At 39.1% G+C, this 24,006-nt stretch overlaps 1 pseudogene; it reads right to left on the reverse strand.

Moving 5' to 3' along the window:
* The window catches only part of LOC138145901 (uncharacterized), a 131,615-nt pseudogene that overhangs the window by 83,542 nt on the left and 24,067 nt on the right, over nucleotides 1-24,006 (reverse strand).

Genomic DNA, 24,006 nt, shown 5'->3' on the forward strand with positions numbered 1-24,006 from the left:
TAAACTATGTTGAATTGCTTGTATTCTCAGTGGGGGTGGGTGAGGAGGGAAGAAGAGAATGACTCTCGAACTCAAAGTTTCAAAAACAAATGTTTTTTTAAAAAATTTTACATGCAACTGGGAAATAAGATATGCAGGCACTGGGGTATATAAATCCATCTTGCCCTACTAGAAAGTTAAGGGGGATGCGGGAGGTTATAAGAACAGATTGGGGGAAGGGATACCATTCAGTAGGCTCACTATTTTGGGATGGGGGTAGGGGAAAAAAGGGAGAAAAAAATTGCAATTCAAAATCTTGTGAAGTGAAGGTTGAAAACTAAAAATAAATAAATTGGAAAAGATAAATGAAGGAAATAAGGATGATTATCCTTGAAAAGAGAAGACTCAGGATGGACATTATAAATGTTTTCTGACTGTGCAGTGATTGAGTGAAGGAAGAATTAGCTCTGTTCTTCTTGGCCTCAAAAGTCATAACTAGAACAACTGGGTGGAAATTGCAGAGATGATATATATTTCACTTAAATATAAGGAAAAAATTCTTAGGAATCAAAGTCATCCTAAGCTTTGGAATGGATGGAATGGAATGGAATGCTTGCAGGAAGTTCGGTGGTACCACTCCATGGAGATCTTTAAGCAAAGACTGGAAGCCCCTTTGTCAAAGATATAGGAAAAGGATTTCTTCAAATGATGGTTGGAGTTGGTGATCTTTGAAGTCCCTCCAAGGGACTTCAATGCTAAGTGATGTTAAAATCTTCCCATTAATTTTTCTGTATTAGTCCAACAGATACCATACATGAGCTTCCTCATTTCTGTTTTTTCTCCTACTTAAGCCATTCCCACTCCTGAATACTTTCTCTTCTCTCATTGTTGTTGTTTTGTCCTTCATTCTAGAAGAGGACCAATAACATCAGAAGGGTGATGTCTTGACTTTCAAGTGAATTGGATTTAATTGAAACAGGGAAAGCAAAGACATCAGCCTCACCCTCTCCTCCAGGGTCATCTGAGTCTAGTGGCAAGACATGGGTCAAAATGACTGGAGATGACCCCAGATGCAGTGGGAGATCTTGGCCTTCTTAAGCTAGGGTTTTTCCTGGGTCTCAGTTTGTCTCAGGCAGCACTCATTCAATGATGTAAGGCTAGGTATGAAATGAGGCAAAAAATGGCCTTATTAGTCTACTAAAAAAAATAAATTGGGAGAAGACCCTCAGGGTTTCTGTCCAGATCAAAATCCATTGCTATTTACACTCCATCTGAACCATCAAAACCCCAACAATGACCCAATGAAGCATAGGCTTAGACCTATTATTGGCCAATCAGTGAGAGCCAGAATGATTTGGGTTAAGGCATAGTACAGTAACTCCATTTAAATCCCAAAGAGCTTTGTCCAAGCCTGGTTTTTCAGAGCTCTATTTCAAGAAATCATAAATGAAACTACATGGAGCATAAGAGTTAATTGTCCCAGCTTTTTTAAACTCTCATAACTTAGTTGTCCCTATATTTTCTGACTTGTCCTACCTACATCCAGCTCCTCCTTAATCATCCTCCTTGGCATATTATCACCCTTTTCTGACCCTAAATGTAAGCATCTCCCCAGGCTGTGTCTCCATTTCTCTTCTCTTTTCTTTCTGCATTCTCTTCCTGTTCTCATGTGTGCAGACATCTCCTAAATGTTAATGAATCCCAAACCTCCTGAGCTCCAGTCTTCAACTGCCTGTTGGACATCTTTATCCAGGTATTCTGAAAGAACTTCAGACTTAAGAAATCTCAAAGTTAACTCATCTTGACCATTTGTATACCTGCTACTTCCTGACCTCAATTTTCTATTGAAGTCACTATCATCTTCCCAAACAGCCAGTTTCTAACCATTGAAATGACCCTTGACTATGCCCTCTCCATCCCCCTTCATTTCCATTTCAGCCCCAAGTTCTATCAATTCTACTTCCACGTAATCCTTAGGATTCTATGATCAGAGATTTTGAGTTAGAAAGCATCTTAGAAGTTATCAGGTATACTCTTCCTCCATTTTACAGATAAAGAAAATGAAGCCCAGATATATTCAATGATTTATATCAGGGCACAGGGTTATTGTTTGAAACTAGATTCAAACTCACTTCTTCCTGACTCCTATTCATTATACCCCACTGGTTCTTCTTTCTATCTATATCCTATACTCCATTCATAAGACCATTCAAGCTAGATCACATGGCCTAGTTCAAGTATTCATCTTCTTTCATCTGGACTATTATAACACTGATCTCCCTACAACTAATCACATATATCTAAAATATCTTTCACAAAGTCAGTAAATTCATTTTAATGTACAGGTCAAAGAATCACATAATTTCAGAGTAATAAGGGATCTCAGTATCCATCTATTCCAACCCATAACCAAAAAAGAATCCTGCTGTAATTCACCTGATAAGTGGTTATCCAACCTCTATTTAAAGACCCCCAATGAAGGGAAACTCACAACTTCATGGGGCAGCCCATTCCTCTTTTCAAAGAACAAGAACATTAAGGGGAAAATAAAGAGAACAATAAGATTAGGAAGGAGGAAACCATTTAGAAAAACAAGTAAAGTAAAGAGGAGAAGGAAGAAAAAGAAAATGGTAGGGACACATGGCACAGTGGATAGAATATAACAGATATAGTCAAGGACCCAAGTTCAAATAATGCCTCAAAATTAACAGACATATGAAAGAATGCTAAAAATGACCTATAAGAAAAATGCAATTCAAAAAATTAAGTTTTCAATTCACAAACACAGAATATTGGCAAAATAAATTACAAAAGATGAGAATTTCAGTGATGTTGTGGGAAAACAGGTATAACAATATATTTTGATCAATCTGTGAATTGTTTCAAGCATCTGGAAAATGATGTGAAATTTTGCTAAAACAGCGACTAACATGTTCATAAATTGCCCCCAGGATTTTACTGCTAGGATTTTGTAATTGGGAAAAAAAAGATTAAAGCAGCATCCCATATATGCCAAAATATTTATAAAACTTTTTGAAGTAGAAAATAGCTGAGGAAAGTGGAAAAAACCTAGGGAGAAAATAGCTGTACATCAATAAGGAAAAGGTTAAACAAATCCCTCTGCTTCTGTTAATTCCATGCCATTTTTGTCTTTTACGTGCCCATTTTTGCACAAAATGTTCCCTTGATATCTCAATTTTTCTTGAAGAGATTTCTTGTTTTTCCCATTCTATTGTTTTCTTCTATTTCTTTGAATTGCTTATTTAAGAAAACCCTCTTACCTCTCCTCGTTCTTCTCTAGAATTTGGCCATCAGTTGGGTATATCTTTCTCTTTCTTCTTTACCTTTCATTTTTCTTCTTTCTTCAGCTATTATTTGAAAGGCCTCCTCAGATAGTAATTTTGCTTTCTTGCTCTTCTTTTTTTGGAACTTTTTGGTTGTCTCCTATATGATATTGTAAATCCCAGTCTGTAGTTCATTAGGCACACTATCTACTGGATCTAATCCTTTAAATCTGAAATCCCTTAAAGCTGGCACACTGTAAGTCCGTAATAAATATTTGTCTTCTTTCTTTCTCTTTCTTCATATTTCTTTCTTAGGATTGCCTTTCCTACTAGGATGAAATTCCCCTCCAGAATTTTAGGCCTTGAGATTCTAGCTAACTCTCCTTTGATCTTTTTAAAATTTGCTGTCCCAGTATATCAAGCTTTCTTCTCCTTACCGATCAAAAAATCTAAGGTGGAATGATCATTTTCCTTCTCCCCCTCAAGGTTACATAATTTCTGTCCCAGCAATCAGTTCCTCTGTGTTAGTGAGAATCAGAGTCAGAATAGAATTATCTTTTACTCATTCCTCTACCCTTTAAAAAATGAAAAATTAAGACAAATTAAGTTTTCAACTATCCCACTTTTTTGACAGAGAACTCTCTGCAGGTATCTAGCTCAGCTATTCTTAAAGTGTAGTCTGGGGGTCTCTTGGGGGCTTCCAAGACCTTTCCAGGGGGTCCATGAGGTCAAAACTGTTTTCATAATGATATTTATATATTTTAATTTCTAACACAATAAGTATATAGATATGACCCAAATAAACATAAGCTCTTTGGGTTTTTTAAATAATTTTTAAGACTGTAAGGGGGTCTTGAAACCAAAAAGGTTAAAAACTTCTGGTCTAGATAATTGAAGTCCCTATCATTGTTTTTATTCTAGGCTGTTGATCTAATTTATAAACTTCTCATCTACTTTTCCTTTCTGACTAGTTGATCTCTAATATAATCCAGTTACAGAACATGCCAATCCAATTCTAGAAAACTAATTCCCTTTACAAAGAATGATAAATGGGTATCAAGCCTCTATTTGGAGGTCTCTGTGATGAATGGATCCACTGCCACTTGAAGCAGCCATTTCTATTGCTGTGTATTTCTGGTTGTTAAGAAGTCATAAGACCTATTACAGTCTTGTATTCTATGCTCTAAAATCCCTTGCAGCTATATCATTCTATGTTCTCATTCTATATTATGTTTTCCAAAGGCCCTTCCAACTTTGATATTCTAGGTACTATGTTCACTTTTGGCTGTAATAATCTGTGTTTTACATTTCAAGGGCCCTTGCATCTCTAATAATTTATTATTATAATTTGCTTTTTGGGGGAGGGTATTTGGGGTTAAGCGACTTGCCCAAGGTCACTGTAATGTAATATCAAGCAAAGGCAACTTCCCAGGTTCAAAATACCAACATAGGTGCTCTCTATTTTATTCAGTGACAAACCAAGAACAGAGAAGATCAAAACATGACATCATTCAAAATACAGCATTTACTAAGTGTGATTAAATAATCTCCAAGTACTACCCCACCCCAGGACCTTCCAATCATTCAATCAATTACAAAGTCCCGGTTCTAAATACTACTCCACCCCTAGGCTATACCTTCATTTAGTCCACCACAAAACCCCTCTTCTCAAATGGAGATTAGTTTCCAAACATAGGTAAAGTACCTTCATTTGTCAATCACAGAGCACAATAAGGTCAAAAGTTCCCCACCCCTGGATCACAATTGAATCTACCCCAGAGTTACATCAAGTTTAAACACAGCACTTAATACCCAAATGGAGGTCTTTTCTTCATCTTGACACGAGGCAAGTTCTCAGCAATCTTAGTTCCTGGAGAGACAAGGCTTAGCAAGGCCATAAGATACATTGCCAGTCCCTTCATGAATTCATCCTCTGTCTGTAGAACAGTCCTAGAACCCCTGAACACATTAGCAAAGCCCTCTCCCAGGATTTCTGTAAACATACAACAAGAAAATCCTTCTTCAGGGCTTCTGAACCAACAGAAAGGCTCCCAGACCCCTGCAACAACAGCACTGTCCCTCACCAGTGGACAGTATTCACTCTGTCTGCAGGACAGTCTCCAGAACCCTGCAACAACAGTACTGTCCCTCACCAGTGGACAGTATTCACTCTCTGTCTGCAGGACAGTCGCAGGCCTTCTTAGCGAACAGCCAGGTTCCAGGACTTCTTCAACAAAAGGACTGTCTTTCACCAGTGGACAAATCTGGCAAAACAACATCAAAACAGACAGACAAAGTACCAGCAAAACAGCCATGTCTCCTCAGTCCTTGGCAGCTCAGGGGGCAGGTCTCAAAAGTCCAGGGCAATTCAAAGCGGCCACCAGCAATTCTTTTAGTCTCTCTCTCTCCACGAGGTGCTGCTTCCAAAAAGATCTTCCGCCTCTCTCTAGTGTCTCTCCAAATCTACATCACCAGCTCCTCCCAATTCAGGACTTTCTTTTCACATCAACAAGCCCATCCCACAGGTGGGATTAACAAACTCTGGGTTTTAACACAATCAATTTGAAAACCAAGCCAATACAGGGGAATCTTTAATTGCCATTACTATCACAGTCACACAGCTAGTTTTTGTATTAAGTGTCTGAGGCTGGATTTGAACTGAGGTCCTCCTGACTCAAAGGCTGGTGCTCAATTCACTGCACCACCTAGCCAACCCTAATAATTTATTCTTTAAGTTTATTTGTGCAATTGGCATTATGCATTCTCAGATTCATTCTGGTTTTGATAGTCAATAAACTAAGGAAACTTTCAGCTACAACATTATATATTCTGTAGTATAAAGGCAAACTCAACATTCCCCAAAATGGAACTTATTATCTTTCCCACAAAACCCACCCAAAATATGAACTTCCCTATTCTTGCCCTGCCCATCCACTCAGGCACACAAGCTCACAACCTTGGCATCATCCTCAATTTATCATTTTGATTATCTCTATATTCAATCTGATGTCAAGTTCTATTGATTTTATCCTCAAACCTCTCTCACATAGGCCTCCTTTTTTTCCCTTTGACACTGTCACTAACTTGGTCAAGGTTTTCATCACCTCATTCCTGGATTATTACAATAGACTTCTTGTAGGTTCCTTTGCCACAAGTCTCTACCCACTCCAGTCCATCATTTACTTAACTGATCTTCCTACAGATTTAACCATGTGAGTCTTTTATTCAGTAAATTCTAGTGGCTCCTAATCACCTCCAGCATCAAATATAAAAACCTCTGTTTGATATGCCCAAAGATCTATACAACTCTGCATATCCTTTGACCCAGAAATACAACTTCTACGTCTCCATTGCAAAGAGATAATAAAAAAGAGAAAAGGACTCACATGTACAAAAATATTTATAGCAGTTCTCTTTGAGGTGGCAAAGATTTGGAAATTGAAGGGATGCCCATCAATTAGGGAATGACTGAACAAGCTATGGTATATGATTATAATGAAATATTATTGTGTTATAAAAAATTATGACCTGGCAGATTTCAGAAAACCCTGGGAAGACTTACATGAACTGGTCCTGGTGAATCGAACCAGGAAAACATTGTACCCAGTAATAGCAGCATCATGTGATGACCTACATTGATAGACTTCACTTTTCTCAGCAATGCAATGATCTAAGACAATCCCAAAAGACTAATGGTAAAAAAAAAAGCTGCCCACATCCAGAAAAAGAATTATGAAGTCTAAATGCATGTCCAAGCAGACTATTTTCTCTCTTTTTAAATTTTTTTCCAGTGGTTTTTCCCTTTTCTTCTAATTCTTCTTTCACAGCCTTACTAATGTGGAAATATGTTTAATATGCTTATACATGTATAGACTATATATGATTGCATGCCATCTTGAAAATGGGGTGGGGAATGGAGGGGGGGAATTTAGACCTCAAACTTTTATGAGTGAGTGTTGAAAACTTAAAGTAAATTGAATTTTTTTAAAACCTCTCTGAGTTTCTAAACCCATCATAACCTGGTCCCATCTTACTCTTCCAATCTCCTTATAGCTTACTCTTCTCCATATGCCCTGAAATCCAGTGAAACTGGCCTCAATATTCCTCAAAAAATACCCTCCATCTCCTCACAGCACATTCAGCAGATATCCCCCAGGACTGTAACTCTCTCCCTTCTCATCTCTGCTTCCTGGATCCCCTGGCTTCCTTCAGGTCCTTATGAACAAAGCTTTCCTGGTCTTTCTTAATACTGGTGCCTTCCCTCTATTGATAATCTACCATTAATCCTATATGTGTGTATATATATGTATGCATGTAAACACATTTATGTGCATGTGTGTATACATATGCACATATGTTTTGTTTGTGCATAGTTGTATAATTGCAGGTTTGCTCCCCCAATAGACTCTTTGAGAACAGAGATGTTTTTTGCCTCTCTTTCTATGTCCACTGCCTAGTTCTTAGAAAGTGCTATGTTTATTGACTGACCTTGCAGCTCTGACAGTCTACACAGTCAGGTTACTACTGGCAGCAACATTCTATGTTCTACCATCCCTTCCAGCTTCAACCTCTGATCATTTATGTCTCTGACATTCTTTGCTCTTTGTTCTATGAAATGCAAGTTAGTCACCATGTTTCCTTGGCCCTGCTGATCTGGGAGGCCCAGGGTAAAGAACAGCAAAATGTTAAATAAAAACAAAGACAAAGACAAATTCAATGAATGGAGACAATCGGGCCCTATTCAATGTTCATCTCAAAATCAATGCCTGGAAAATAGTTTATTTAAGCTAAAGAGCTTAATTCTGTCCAGTCCTTCGGCTCTTTGTGTTGTTTCTGTTGTGAGTTTTATATTTGCATTTTTATTAAAACCTTATCAGTCCTAATGCTTCTGTTTCTCTCAGCACAAGCCTTTGAGTGTGGAAATGAGAACAGATGGAGCAATCATTTCAGGGAGGGGGTGGTGGGAAGAGAAAAGCCAGTGAGAATCATGACCTTGTATGGGCAGTATTTACGAAGTCACCATCAAAGGACGCTGCAACTTGACCCAGCATGGACATTTTGCACTCTATCTAGTGAAAGTACATGCTTCTTTCATGAGGTCCTTTCAAGTAAAGAAAGCACAGTCAAGAAAAGAGCCAGATGAAAGAAAGCTGGTTGTGGAGTCAGAGGACCTGGGGATGAATCCCAGCTTTGCCATTTACTAGATGTGACCTTCAGTCCTTCAGCAAGGCACTGAACCTTTCTTGACTGGCTCTGTAAAATAATGGAGTTTTAATAAATGGCCTCTGAGATGCCTTCCACCTCTCAATAGATGACTCTTTGAAACTACTTGAAAGCAGAAGAGGGTCCAGAGGATGTCAGCATGAGAAAGAAATGGCTGAAGGAGAAAACCAGAAATTGTTGCTAGGCAGTGTGGTAGGACCTATAAACATTTCTTTTCACATTTCAGAGCTGTGAAAACTGAAGCACAGATTGGTGAAAGTACTTGCCAATAGTCTTACAACTAGTCAGTATCACAGGCAGAATTTGAACACAGGATTCCACATCTAGGGTTCTTCACTACTTCCAAGACCAAGATTTCTATGCAGGAACAAGAGTCTGACTATATCTCAGTTGCCCATTCTGAATGTAGCAGTTCTGCCAAGGTATCTGACGAGGGAAAAATTATTTCACTGACAGATAAATAGAGCATTAGAAAGGAAACAAATTCCCTAGTACCATGTCCCTAGAGAGTACCTCCTTCTGTTTCAAATCTTCACTTAATTAGTTTATTATTAAAATATGATCATTAGTAATAGTGAAAGAGTTTTATCAAAGGGAAATCATAATGAAATCTGGAAATGAAACTGTCTTTTTTCAGGATGGGGAAATGGCAATTTGAATGGATCCTGATGTTGATGGACAGCGCCCTCCCCTGTGCTGGGATATGCATTGTCAGAGAAGCTTTCTTCCCCAAATTCAATTACACACAGGCTTTTGGTTGCCAAGGCAAATAGAAAAAAAAAATGGAGGGGAATTCAATTAAAAACATCTCTATTCAAATGACCTCAGCTCAGGTGAGCTCAATAACTCCCCGCATGGATATTCAAAAGAAGGTGGTGGCCACTACAGGGGAAACATTGGAGCCTACTTTATAGGGGTTTGTAATGACTCAATCCACCTTCCTCATTCAAAATCCATCTCAATTCCTTTGAGAATACTAGATGCATTATTTATTATGAAATGGGGACTTCTTCCTTTGCACTTCTCTGCATCAACTCATCAAACAACATTTATTAAACATCTGCTATATGACAGGCACTGTGCTAGGCTCTGGGAAGAAATTATAAAAGCACAACAGTCTCTGGCCTCCCAAAGCTGATTGTATACATTCATGAACAATTGAAAACTGAATTGAGATAGAGTCTGAGGATGGGGGCATCTGTTGGTTCAGAGACATGGTCCCTATTGAGATATGGGAACTGAATGATGACGAAGTTTTCTGGACTTTAATGGAGTCAGACTACCTCAGGTTTACAGGAGACCTCTTTCAAGAAAACCTTACTGCAAGACAGGAGTTCTTAACTTCCTGATACTGATGTTGTCTCTCCCCATCCCCCCCCCACCTCCCCCATGAACTTCTTTGCTAGTCTAGTGAGGTGTATGGATATGTTATCTGAATGTTTCAAATAGAAGAATATTATGGATAGGAATAAAAAAAGAAAATGTTAACAAAAATAAAGATGTAATTTTTCACTCATCCAAGTTCACCAACCCCAAATTAAAAGCCTTGAAAAAAGAGGTTAATTGTTCCTTGGAAATGAGCTGAGGAGAAAGCACACAAGGGCACGGGATCTGGCTTAATTGAGACCAGCTGGAAGGGGTAGGCTTGAGCCAGCGCCTCTGGGATTGGGCTTTTCACCTTTCCTACCCTCTTCCTTTCTGGTTAGACATGTAGCAACATCAATCTGAACAGCATCTTTGGCCTTTGCTCCTAGTTTTTGCCTCTACCAAAACACAAGGCTTTGGGGAACCTAGGAGGCTGACCAGCTTTCTTCCCTTTAGACAGAAATTCATATAAGATTATTCTTCTGATAATCAGAAGAGAGGTAAAAAAAAAACCTGTTTTCTCTCTCTTCATGTCTCTGTGTTTCTGTTTCTCTCTCTAACTTTCTGTCTGTGTGTGTCTGTGTCTCCTCCTCTTGGGAGAAGGTTACAAGAGTGACCCATGTCTCTTCTACTTGCCTAATCACAGAATTTGAGAGTTGGAAGAGATATCATCAGTCATTCACAAAAGGAATCCTCATTATACCATATGGTATGGCCATCTAGTCTCTGATTGAAGACCTCCATGGAAGAAGAGCTCACCATCTCTTCAGGGAGCTGATAACCTAACATAATCTTCATATGGCTGCCAATGTAACATTCATGATGCATGTGTCTGAATACTCTAAGACTTTTAGTGACTCTTCATTGACAATGCTCAAATTCCTTTACCTGCTATTCAAAGTTCTCCAGGATTCACTGCAAGTTATCTTTCCAGGCCATAGTTTCCATCATGTAATCTAAAATTTTGCCAAAATTGGCTACTTTTGTGTGGGTACAAACTCTTGGTTCCATGTCATATCTTTTTTTTACACAAACTTCACTAAACACATTTGACCAATGAGGATCCAGTCCTTAGAGTATGAACAAAAATGTCTTTACTGTTGTGTTACAAAGAAGATTCAAAATATTCTACTGCTGATATAACACATGAGACTTGGTGAGTCTACTTTGGGCTTGGTTGGTTGGTGTTATCTTTCATTCTTAAATAGGACCAAAATGGCATCACCATGCTAGAGTCAGGTTTTAGTGTGTCTGACTGTGGTTTGTCAGATCAACAAGAGCTCGTAATACTCTACCACAGGTTGGGCATAATAGTCCATGTGAACATTTGGGGTGGATTCTCTAAATTTGCACATCTTGCATTTCTTTTGAACTACTTCAATTCTGCTTTGCTCATAGAGAAGCTCACCTTCTCTCATGTGGGCATGCCATACTGATTGTTCCTATGCAGTGTCACCCACTTCACACAATCAATTCCAACCTTCTAAAGAGGGACTTGGAGAATGTCCTTGTATAACTTCTTCTGACCACCATGTGAGTGTTTGCCCCACATGAGTCTTCCATAAAATAGTATTTGGAATATGCATAACAAAAATATTCCTCCCATTTCAGAGTAGTTAAGACAATCCTCTATTTCCTTTTGACATCCAACATGGTCATGGAAAGTATTTTATTCAGTGAAAAGTCTTTTATTCAGTGTACTCCCAAAGGGATAAAGGAAGTGATTTCTTCATTTTTTTCCCTGGTGGCTTTTGAGTAAGGAGGATTGCTTTGTGCTGCTGGAAAGGAGGAAGCCGACAGTTCTATCTCCTATCCTGTTGCCATATGTCCATGAACATATCTTGCCCTTGCTTCTTTTTTGTGTATTTCTTTCCTGACCTTAGGTAAATGAGTATCCTGAGATGGGAGTGCCCCGATGACTGGTGAAGCCAGGAGAACCATTGAAGCTATCTGAGAACCCAATGACTTCTTGAGTTTTGAAGATATTGGCAGTAATAATTAAGTCTGTGAAAAGCCAGTGTTGCTCAAAGGAGCAAACTGTTTGACCAAACCCAATAGTGCATTGACCCAGTAGTTAAGACAGCTGAGCAAGGAAATAATTCATCCACCAATTATGACACACAAGTAAGTGGATTTTGGGGAGACTGCAGGAAAGGAGAATTTCCCTGTGTGCTCCATTTGTGTGTGTTGTGTAGTACTTGAGCTATTGAAAGAAATTATGGATACTACAAGACATGAATGAAGAGAAAATATATTCCAAAAACACTTCTGTCATTCTGAGGATTACCATCCCTGGAAAGGGGTGACTTTGGTGGGCGGAGGTAAGAGAGAAAGAGAGACTCTGTGTGTGTGTGTGTGTGTGTGTGTGTGTGTGTGTGTGCGCGCATGCACGCAAACACATGCATATATGAGTGTGTGTTGAGGAGAGGTGAGGAGGAGGGGAAGTTGCATGTGTAACTACTACACTCTCCCAAACACCTTTTGGATAGGTTTTTGGATTACAACTCCCAATGAATCAGCAAAGACAAGTTGATGTTATCCTCCAATGATTGGTGATTTTTTAATGCAACCCAGAGAGCCAGCACTCACAGCTCCAGGCTTTCTTTGAGACTGGAGAAAGAGTCTTCATTGGCAATAAAATGCCAGAAAAGCACATAAGCCATATTGATCTCACTCAGAAATGGAAAAATAATCCATGACCACTTAATATACCTGTATAGGGGTATTTGGTGATAGACAAGCATTTGCTTCTCCAGATTTAATGAAACCATAAATATTTAAGGGATCTGACATTTGTGCTCCTTCTATGAGAGCAGTCACCAGATTTCTAAATAGGGAGCAGGTGTTTCATTTGCTATGTTTCATTGATTTTTTTTTAATCCTCTAATTTAAAATTGTTTGCCTGGTCAACGAACATGCAATCTAAGGTGCATTGTCATTGGACATGGGTCATTGTTTGGCAGGAGCTTCAGAATATGGATTCTTTCATATGCCAAGTTGGGAGAAGGAGAACCTGGTGACCAAAATACAAATGAGGACGTCAATATACTTCCATCCATCAGCATTCTGGAGGAGTTCATATGGTGGCAGAGTATAGTGTACTTGGTGTCATACAAGGCAATAATCACAGATGCTGTTTATATAGCACTTAGAAGCTTGCAAAGCACATTAAACACATGTTCTCCTTTAATCCTCAAAGTACTCCTAAAAGGGAAGTATTGATGAAGTCACACATATTTACTAAGTTCCTTCTATGTGCTGGGCACCATACTAGTCCCTGGGAATACAGAGATATTTGAAATAGTCTCTGCCTGCTTAAATTCTATAGGGACAGAAGGAAAGTGTGGGGGATCATGGGGAAGACAGATGGAGTTTTCCCGCCCCTTCCTTAGTCAAGTTGGTGTAATGAGGCTGGAAAGGCAGCTAGGAACCAAAAAGTAAAGGGCCTTAAATGTCATACAAAGAAGTCTGGGTTTGATTTTCAGGGGTAAAAGGGAGCCACTGGAGCTTCTAGTTCAGGGGAATGACAGAGGTCAGCCCTGTGTTTTTGTAAAAAGTACTTTGACCATAGTGCGAAAAATGAGACTAAGGGAAGAGAAGACATAATCCATAAGGATACATTGGAAAGAGCTCTGGCTCTTTAGTCAGAGAACTTTGGTTTAAATCCTTCTTCCGACACAGGTGAGACCTTGGGCAAAGTCACCTCAACCTAAAACCCAGCAGTTTCCTCCTTTGTAAACTTATGGTTTGAGCTGGAAAGCCTCTAATGCCCCGTTCAGTCCTGTGTCTCTAATCTCCATTTTCCAGAAATTAAAGCTAGGTTTTCAAGAAGTATGGCAACAATAATAACCACATAGCTAACAAGTGTCAGTAATAGAGTGTAAGCTCAGGTTTTCCAGGCTCCTGCATTGTAGAAAATTCACCACACTGCCTCTTGCTCACAGAGTACCAGTTTTATGCAATCTTTTGCAAGTTGCATCCCTTCTCTTAGTCTAAGTTTCCAGCAAATACTTACGGTAGTAGGGATAAAATAGTCCTAACCCTTTAACTTCCTCATTCATACAAGTAACAAAATCATACAATTTGAGAATAGCAAGGGGTCTTGGTGACTCCAAAGTCCAATTCTGGTGAGCAGAAAATATTAGGTCTACCTTCCCTAACCCAGGAATATTAGCATAATAATAAAGAAATTTAGGCTATAAGCCCATGCTTACTAATATTTACTAGGTATATCATCTTGAACAACTTACTTTTATCTCAAGCTCAGTTTCTTCACCTGAAAAATGTGATCTAAAAGGCTCACTTGGGAGAGATTGCTGGGACTCTGGATTTGCTCCTTTACCTTGTCTGGTACCTTGCTTTCTTGTTCTTTTTTGGAAATTCCTAGAAACATCTATGTTCTATTCTATACAGTCTTCCCTCCACTGGTCCATCATTGGATGTTGCATCAGGGATGATAAACCCAAAAGACACACCTGAGTGAGACCTGACTCTTCCATGTAAATTCCAGTGCCTTTACCTGAATCGTTGAGCTGCTCTAGTGTGAGAGCTATGAGATCCCAGTGTTGCTTCCCTCCTCTAGGTTCCCCTGATGCTTAGTTTCTATATACTAATGAGTGGACCCCATTATGGTTAGCACCTACTAACTCCCCTTGCAGACTGTAAGCTTCTCAAAGGAAATGACTGTGTCATTCTTGCCTTTTTATCCTCAGATCACACATTTTCTGGTTCTTAATAAACACACATTGATTTTTTCTTAAATCAGAATCTTTATAATTTTCATCCACTGTTCCAAGTTCTGCCCTCTGGGGCCTAGAAGAACAAGCCTAACCCCACCTAGAGCCAGAAAGAGGGCTGCAAAGGATAGTGTGTCAGAATCAGGAAGATCTAAGTTCAAATCCTGCTTAAGACACTTACTAGCTGTGTGACCCTGAGCAAGTCAGTTTCCTCAGCTGTAAAATGGGGAAAATAACTGCACCTACCTGCCAAGATTGTTGCAAGAGGCAAATGGAATATTATCAGCAAAGTTTTTCGCATAGTTCCTGGCACATGGTAGATTCTAAATCAATGTTTGTTCCCTTCCTCCCATGACAGCTTTTCAATACCAGAAGACAGATATTCTGTCTCCCTTGAGTCTTTTCTTTAGAATAAACATTCACGGCTCCTTCAACCCATCCTCAGCCAACATGGACGGGAGGACCTTAACTATCATGGCTGCCCTTTTCTCAATGATCTGACAGTTTTCAATTTCCTTCCTAAAATATAGTTCCCCAAATTGAATGTAATACTCTAGACATATGCTATCTGACCAGTGCACAGCACAGCAGAACTGGCATCCTTTTGTTCTGGGACGCTGACTCCCTCAGTGTTGCCTAAGACTATATTTATCATTAATGTTATCATCACCATTATTTATCAATGATATAGATAATATTTCTGTAGAGTTTCAAGGTTTTCAAAATGCTTGACATATTATTTCATTGAATATATAAGCTTGCTTCACTACCACACACATTTTTGACTCTTTTTTTGCTTTTTTTTTGTTTTTTGCTTTTTGGAGGGCAATTGGGGTTAAGTGACTTGCCCAAAGTCACATGGCTAGTAAGTGTGTCAAGTGTCTTGAGGATAGATTTGAACTCAGGTCCTCCTGACTCCAGGGCCTGGGCTCTACTCACTATTCCACCTATCTACCCCACACTTTTCACTCTTAATGAGATAGCAGCTAACTAAAACTCTGCATTATTTCCAAACTGCTTTATTCACCATCTTGTACTTGTGAAAAGGGGTTTCTGGAGCCCATGTCAGACTTTGCACTGATTCTCAAATTATTTTGATCTTAGTAGACCCAGAGCAATATTTTCCCCTACCAATTTGGATTCCTGAGTTTTTCATCTATTCCAGTATGTGTCAGTTTTGTGTCACTTATTGGTAAGGATGCCTTCTCTACTTTTACCCAAACCACTGATGAAAATGTTAGGTAGCACAGGACCATGGATAAGTCCACACACTTGGAAGAAGCAGAGTCTGAATTCAAACCCTTTTCTTCCAAAAGAAAACCCCATGCACATTTCACTACTGATTATATGCATTGCTCTTCCATTGCTTACAATTTTCTGCTCTGAAAAGGTGGAGGAGTGGGAGGGAATGGAGGGGAGTACTGTCAATAAGGAATATATATTGTCGTACAATTTTTTTGGTCATATCTGACTCTCTGTGACCCAATTTGGATTTTCTTGCCAAAGATAATGGAGTGGTTTACCATTTCCTTCTCTGGTTCATTTTACAGATGAGGAAACTGAGGCAAACAGGGCAAACAGTGTTAAGTGACTTGCCCAGAGTCACAAGCAAGTGTGTAAGACCATATTGGACCTCATGAAAGTGAGTCTTTGTGATTCCAGGTCCAATCTGCTCTGCCATCTAGCTGCCCAAAGAATGAACAAATAAATATAATGAATTAATTAAAAGGTATTTATGCTCATTATTGTCAAGTATTGCACTAAGAATTAGGTGTCTGTGTGTGTATGTATGAGACAATGCCTGCCTTGAAGCCATTTACATTTTATAATAGAATATTTAGATAATGGTGTGGTGATCAGAGAAGAGAGTTATAGTCTGAGAAATCACAAAGATAACTGGAACATTAGGGCAGTCCATTAATTTTTGCTTCTCAGGAGCACTGGTCATCTCATTTTGATTATAGTTCTCAGAGCAAGAGTTTAGAGGATGGGAAAGGTAGGCACACACATAAGGTGGGAAATGGACCTGTGAAGAGTTCTGCCTGGTCCCAGAGAGTGCTGAACTAAGTGAATTAGTTTCTCCAAGGCCTGGTCTCTGTAGGTTCAGTTTAGAGGGCAAAGAAGTCTTTATATAATGATCATCATGACTATCACTGTGAAGCAAGGCATTCCTGCCCTGAACTGTGACCCTCAGCTCACTCGTCAGCACCATATGGACACAACAGAAACCAATCCAAGTTTTGGTCTATTAACTCTCTTAATTGTAAAAACAAGTCATCAAAAAGCACGTTGATTATACCAAGCATTTATCTGTCTAGGGCCTCATAGGGTATCATGGGCAAGAAAAAAATGATGGAGAGGCCCCAGCCCATTGGAATTTTACTTTGGTCTTGGAAAAGTGACTGCTTGGGTTTGTTTTCCAAATTCTTTACCCTAAGGCCAACAGCTCAAAGTCCTCTCCATATTAAAAAAAAAACTCAGGACCATTTAAAAAGATTTTGTTCTCTACCTTGAGTTGGGTAGGTCTTACTTGTTTTTAAAGCTTTCTATAATTTCTCCTCTCGTTTATGAATGTGGATAATAGGAAAAGGGAAGACAGATAATAGCATCTTTTTTAAAAGCCTTAAAACTAGCATTCCTCCATCCCTGAAGCTGAAACAGTGGAGTTTCTAACATCACAGAGTGTCTTTGAGCTTATTCTATCATTTTGATTGAATAAAAATCGTGTTTGTCTGAAATATTAAAAATTGAAACCATTTTTCACTGCCTTGTAAATGTTCTTTGCCTCTCAGGAAAAATTTAGGATATTGACTTAAATTGAATTTAAGAAATGATGAGGTTTTTTTACCTGAAAAATGACCAAATAAAGATGTTATCTGGACCATATTTCAAGACTGGAAGCATGGGGCAGTTATGAGGCACCAGAATATGCCCATTAATATTGACATGGCATGTGGAGATCTCACAGAAGTATGAAGTATGCCTCCCATGCTTAGATTATTTTAAGAATATTAAAAGGATCATAAGATCAGAGATTGATAACTAGGCAGGATCTTGGGAGCATCTACTGTTATGCTGTTATTTTACAGATAAGACATCTGAGGCCCTTGGAGGTTAAAGAATCGGCCCAAGGTCATACAGGTATAAGCATTAGCAGTGGGATTTGAAGCCAGGATCTTCTGACTCCAGAGAAAGTGAGGACAATTTTAGTAGATATAAACCTAAGACAGTGAGTAGATATAAACCTAAGTGCCATGTTATTGCAACACATGAGAGCCTCATCTATTAGCCCTTACTTCTGACTTTTCTAAAGTCAGAAACATTGAATCAATCAATATTTATTAAGTTGCTACTATGTGTCAGGTACTCTGCTAAGCACTGAAAACATAAAAAGAGTCAAAACATATCCCTGCCCTCAAGGAGCTCACTATCTAATGGGAAAAAACAGCATACGGACAATTTACAAAAATTTGAAATAAGCTACAGGCAGAATAAGTGTAAAATTACAGAGAGAAGGCACTAGAATTAAGAGGAGTTAGGGAAGGCTTCCTATAGAAGGGAGAATTTCAGTTGGGACTTAAAGGAAGCCGAATAAGTCAGTAGGTGGAAATGAGGAGGGAGAGTATTTCAGGAATAAGGGACAACCAGAGAAAATGTTCAAAGCCATGATTTGGAGTATCTTGTTCATGGAACAGTCAGGAGGCCAGTGTCACTGGATCAAAGGATATAAGAAGACTGAAGAAATAAAAGGGCAGCTAGGTGAAGCAGTGGGTAGTGAACTAGGCCTGGATTCAGGAAGACCTTGGTTTATATCTGAGCTCAGATACTTTCTAAGCTGTGTGACCCTGGGCAAGTCACTTACTCTGCCTAAGTTTATTCATCTTTAAAATGAGTGGGAAAAGGAAATGGCAAACCACTCTAGTATCTTTGCCAAAAAGAAGCCTGAATGAAGTTACAAAGAACAGGGTTTGGATATGACTGAAATGCTTAAAATAACAATGAAGAGAGTAGGAAAGGGCTACATCATGAAGGACTTTGAATGCAAAGTACAGAACTTCATTTTTTATTCTGGAGATAATAGGGAGTCACTAGAATTTGTTGAGTAAAGGGAGTGACATGGTCAGACTTATGCTTTGGGAAAATCACTTTATTAACTGAATGGAAGATGGACTAGAGCCTTGAGGCAGGCAAATCCACCAGTAGGCTACTGCAAAAATTCAGGTGTGAGAGGATAGGGATCAGGGTGGAAGCAGTGTCAGAGGAGAGAAGAGGTCTTATCCAAATATATCCAAAGAAGCTTGAAATGGGGAAGATAATTCATGTCCATGAATCTTCTGCCATTTCTGAAAATTCTTTGATACAGGCCTTCAGCGCTTCACAGAGTTGTCTTCAGAATTCAATTATCCAAAAGAAGAAAATTTATTTTATCATTTTATAGAAGCAGCACTCAAGTTCATTAGGATTTCTTTGGGGAGAACAGCCCCCCCAAATCATATGCCTTTTTTCTCACTCCTTCTTTCCTCTCTTTCCATCTTCCCTTTATCTTCTTAATTAATCTCTTCTGGCTCTGTTTTAATCAGCTTAACCACTTCAGGAAGCATCTAGGTGTCCCAATGGATAAAGCACAAGGCTTAGAGTTGGGAACACCTGAGATACTTCTGGCCTCAGAGGACACTTACTAGCTGTGTGACCCTGGGCAAGTCCTTTAACCACTGTTTGCCTCAATCCTCTGGAGAAGGAAATGGCAAACCACTACTTTATCTTTCTAAGAAAATCCCATACCTTGTATTGATGTACTTTCATCTGTGAGGTCAGTCAGTCATGACTGAATAACTGATCAACAAACAACAAATATCCTCATCTCCCACATTTTCTACTTGAAGCACTAACCTAAAGTCTGAAATAAACTCTTTCAAGTGTATGAAGAAAGCGGGGGGGGGGGGGGGGGGATAAGGCACCATATTGAGACTGGACACCAGGGGCAGACTTTTTAGAGAGCATATCAGACAGATGAAGTTCATTCCTGGGCTCCCAGACTAGGAGTCAATACATCACACAGCTATTGACTAAGCACTGTAAATAAGAGTATTGCCGAACTGAGCACCTGTAGATTATTGAGAGTATTTGCATTCCTCTGCTGCCTATCATCTAGATGTGCCATTACTACCTCTCACCTCTATCAGGAAGTTCAGGAAGTCAGGAAGACCTGAGTTCAAACTCTGTCTTTAGATACCTACTAGCTGTGTGAATCTAGGCAAATCAACCTCTCTAAGCCTTACTTTTCTCATCAAGTGAATGAGTAAGGTAGGCTAGATAACCTCTATGGTCTGTTCTAGCTATAAATCTGAGTCTATGATATCTGATAACCTAATCTTCTGGTCTCTGATGCTCTCATATGTGCCTACTGATCTCCTTTGAGCATGCACTGGTGATGAATCAGGAGGTGAGGAGGGTTTAAGTCTGAAGGACATCAAATTCTATCTAAATGAGGTTGCATTCATTCACTCAACTCTGTCCTCTCATTGGTCTTGACAATGGCATGCAGATGATTGTAGCTAGGTGGAGCACTGGACAGACTGTCAGGCCTGGAGTTGGGAGGAGCTGAGATCAAATATGATCTCAGACACTTATTAGCTTTGTGTCACTAGGCAAGTCACTTAAGCCATTTTCCTCAGTGTCTTTGTGTCTAAATTGTAGATAATAGCAAGATCGAACTTCCAGGATTATTGTGAGGATCAAAGGAGATCATAACAATAGCACAGTACTTGGAACATAGTAGGCACTATATACAAATTAGCTCTCAGTATTATCATTATTAGTATTATTTTCCATATCTTTCCAGGGCAGTCTTTTTCTTTATTTCATTTCATGTTCAGCTATTGTATGGATTAGCAGAGAACAATCTTCTGGTTGTGTAATCTTGCAAAGCCCTTCCTAAACCATCAGAATCTCAGAGTTGGAAGGTCTTAAGAATCCCTCTTGTCATTCCTTAGTAAAATGTAGGCTCCTTGAAGGCAGAATTATTTCATTTGGTTTTTGTCTTTGTATTCCCTATACCTAACATCATAGGCACATGGTAGATGTTTAATACATGTGTATTTGACTGAGTCAAATGCAAGAATCCCCTCAACTAATGAGGATTTATGAATGCTGACAGTGTGCCAGGGACTGGGCGAAGTGATGAGGCCATGAAGAAAGGCAAAAACGGTCCCTCTCAAAGAGCTTAAAGTCTAATGGGGAAGCAACATGTAATTCAGCAGGTGCATCCAGTTTCTGCTAGAATACATCCAATGAAGGTTAACCCACCATATCCAAAGGCACTCCAGTCGGCCAATCAACAAGAGTATACAAAATACTTGCTATGTGCCAGGCCCTGTGCTAAACACTGGGAATGAAAATACAAGCAAAAAGAAAAACAGTCCCTGGCCTTAGGGAGGTTACATTATAATGAGGGACATGATTATATATATATATATATATATATATATATATATATATATATATCAGTAATTGGATGAAAGAGGCACAGTGGTACCCAGTGAGGTGGCCTGGGAGAGCAGTTCAAGACAGAGACAGAGAAAGAAGGAGGGAGGTAAGGAGAAAGAGGGAAAGAGAGGGAGAGAGGGAGAGAGAGAGGGAGAGAAAGTGAGAGAGAGAGAGTGAGAGGGGGAGAGAGAGAGAAAGACAGAGAGAGAAAGAGACACAGAGAGAGAGACACAGAGAGAGAGACAGAAAGACAGAGAGAGAGAGACAGAGAGACAGTGAGAGACAGAGAGATTAGAGATGGCTAAACCAGGCAATATCATTAAAGGGAGATTCTGGAACGAGCTATCCAGCTAAGGTTGAGGTTATGTGAGTTTTTGACATTTCCAGGATAGAGAAAGGCTTCAGGTTGAAAACCAGGACTTGGGAAAGGAATTCCAGAGAGTACCTGGAAATTGAGATTTACTGCTTTAATGGTTCAGAGATTTTCCAGGAAGCATTGCTCCTTATTCTGTTTCTGGAGGCAAATTGAATGTCTGACCTCTCTTCCATGTGAAATCACCCCAAATACTGGAAGTTAATATTGTCCTCATCAATATTTCTAGAACTTCTCACAGCCAAATCTCCTCAACTCATTCAAGCAGCCTCTACATGGCATGACCTTAAAGCCTTTCTTCATGCTAGTTATTCACCTCTGGACAGTCTCCAGCTCATCACTGTGTTTCCTACATAACAGAGCCCAGAACAGAATGCAGTCTACCACATGTGGTCTAATAAGGCCAAAAGACAGATGACTCTAACTTTAATTTATGCAAATCCAATAAACAAGTATTTATTAAGAGCCTACAACATTCCAGGTTCTGAGCTACACAATGGAAATACAAAGACAAAAACAAATCAGGCCCTATGTTCAAGGAGCTCATATTCTTCAGACGTGTGACAATGTGTGACTTTGAATCACCCTAATATGATGAAGAATTTATAGTGATTTCATCCCATGGCTACATTCATAGTCTCAGGATCTGTATTGGAAAGTCAATGTGTCAGTTATAAGTCCATGGGTTTGAAGGGACAGATACACCTTGCGTCCAAATCAAGATAATGTCTCTAAAAGATGTACTTCTGTATTTAAGAAAGGAATGAACTACTGATTTTTAGGTGATGTCTATTTTACACAACACATTGCTTCCTTCCAATCATCGTTATTTTGATGTGTGACAGATTCACTTCATTCTGCTCCTTTAGGCATTATGCCATTTCAATAAAGATGTTGACATTAAAAGTATCAAGCCTTCAAAAATCACTCTCTGGATCAAATACTTAGAACCCTCAGTTTGGGAACAATCTCAGTTATAATCTTGATTGCATAGAATTAAATAAGTCTTCTTCACTGACAGTTGGAGTTCATACCAACTATTTACTGTACCTGCAGCCAGAGAGGAGGAAAAGGAAAAAGCAGTGAACTTGCAACAAGAAGGTTTGTGACAAACATGAGAAATGACTTCAAGTTTTTGTGAAATGGAAAAGGATTGATTTGTTCAGGCTGACTCCAGGAAGTTGAACTAGAAACAGCAAATGAAAGTTCGCAATGAGAAAAAAAATTGTAAGAAGATTAATGTAAGATGAATTTCTGTTTTTCTTTTTTGTGCTATAACTATTCAAAAATTATTCAATTATTAAAAATAACTGTTAAAAAATTAAAGAAGGTTCTGGATGTGGTAGGCTATCCATCCCTGCGGGCATTTCAGCAAGGGATTGATGGACACTTATTGGAGGCAAAATTCTTGTGTAGGTATAGATTGCAGTAGATAGTCACAGAGTTCTTTCAGCTTTAAACATCTTTGATTCTAATTGTAATTGGTAACTCTGGGTTCCCAGGCCATGCCATTTAGCCTTTCAAAGTACATTCTTTCATGCATGTCCTCCCTAGGATCAAAGAATCCTAGCATCACAGAGTTAGAACTAGAAGGAGCTTTAGAGCCCATCTAGCCTGACTCTTTTTTACAGATGGGGAAACTGAATAAGACAAGTTAAGTAATTTTCCCAGAGTTACACACCTAGTAAGTGTCAGAAATGGGATTTGAAACCAGAATTCTTGACCCCAATCCCATTACTCTATCCACTATGCCATTCTGCCCCATATTTCTATTGTAACTCACATCCTTTTACCTTGTTAAATTCACCATAGTGTCTTCACTCAACAGCCTCTCCCAAATATCATCCAAGCATGATGAGGATACAAGTGGAGGAAGATTGTTCATCAGTCGTCCTTCTTTCTTGCTACATGACTAGCCCATCTTATAACACTTTTCTTCTTTGTATTCTTCATGTCACTTCTATATAATTCTTCATTCGCAATGTTTGCAAACTGCTCACACCCAACATGTGCCTCACTATTGCTTGTGAGTGACCCTCAATTTTACTTCTTCAGAAACTTCAATATTCCATGATTCACTATCATACATCACAGGAACTTATAAAATCCCCAAACATCCCACTTTAAATATGAAATCCTGTTTTAAAATTTCCCATGTTACAATGTCACATGTGGTGAGGTCCCTAACCAGCTGCCTGGCTAGCCCTTGACCCACCCAGAATAGAACCCATGTCAACAGACTCAAGAAAAGGCTCTTAGAACTGGACCATACCACAATGGGTGACTAGGATTGGTAGGGACACATCATTGAAAGGCTCAAATCCAGTAAATGGTCTTTTTGTCTAATGATGGCTTTTAGGAGCAAGGAGGGAAATAAATTTGCTGCCTACAAAAGCTTGCCAAAATGTGTTCAACAGAAGAGACAATAGACTTTTTAAAGAAATTTTCCAATTAACAAAAGAAAAATGCTATTAGAACAGCCAATTAATGCCCCACGTTCAAAATTAAAGTTTCTCAAAGTTGTAAACTACCTAAATGGCTGTCTCATTCTATCCAGAAC

Source organism: Petaurus breviceps, unplaced genomic scaffold, assembly GCF_028583685.1.
Source record: "Petaurus breviceps papuanus isolate PSGF00001 unplaced genomic scaffold, PetGlider_PUasm1.0 139, whole genome shotgun sequence".
Classification (NCBI taxonomy): Eukaryota; Metazoa; Chordata; class Mammalia; order Diprotodontia; family Petauridae; genus Petaurus; species Petaurus breviceps.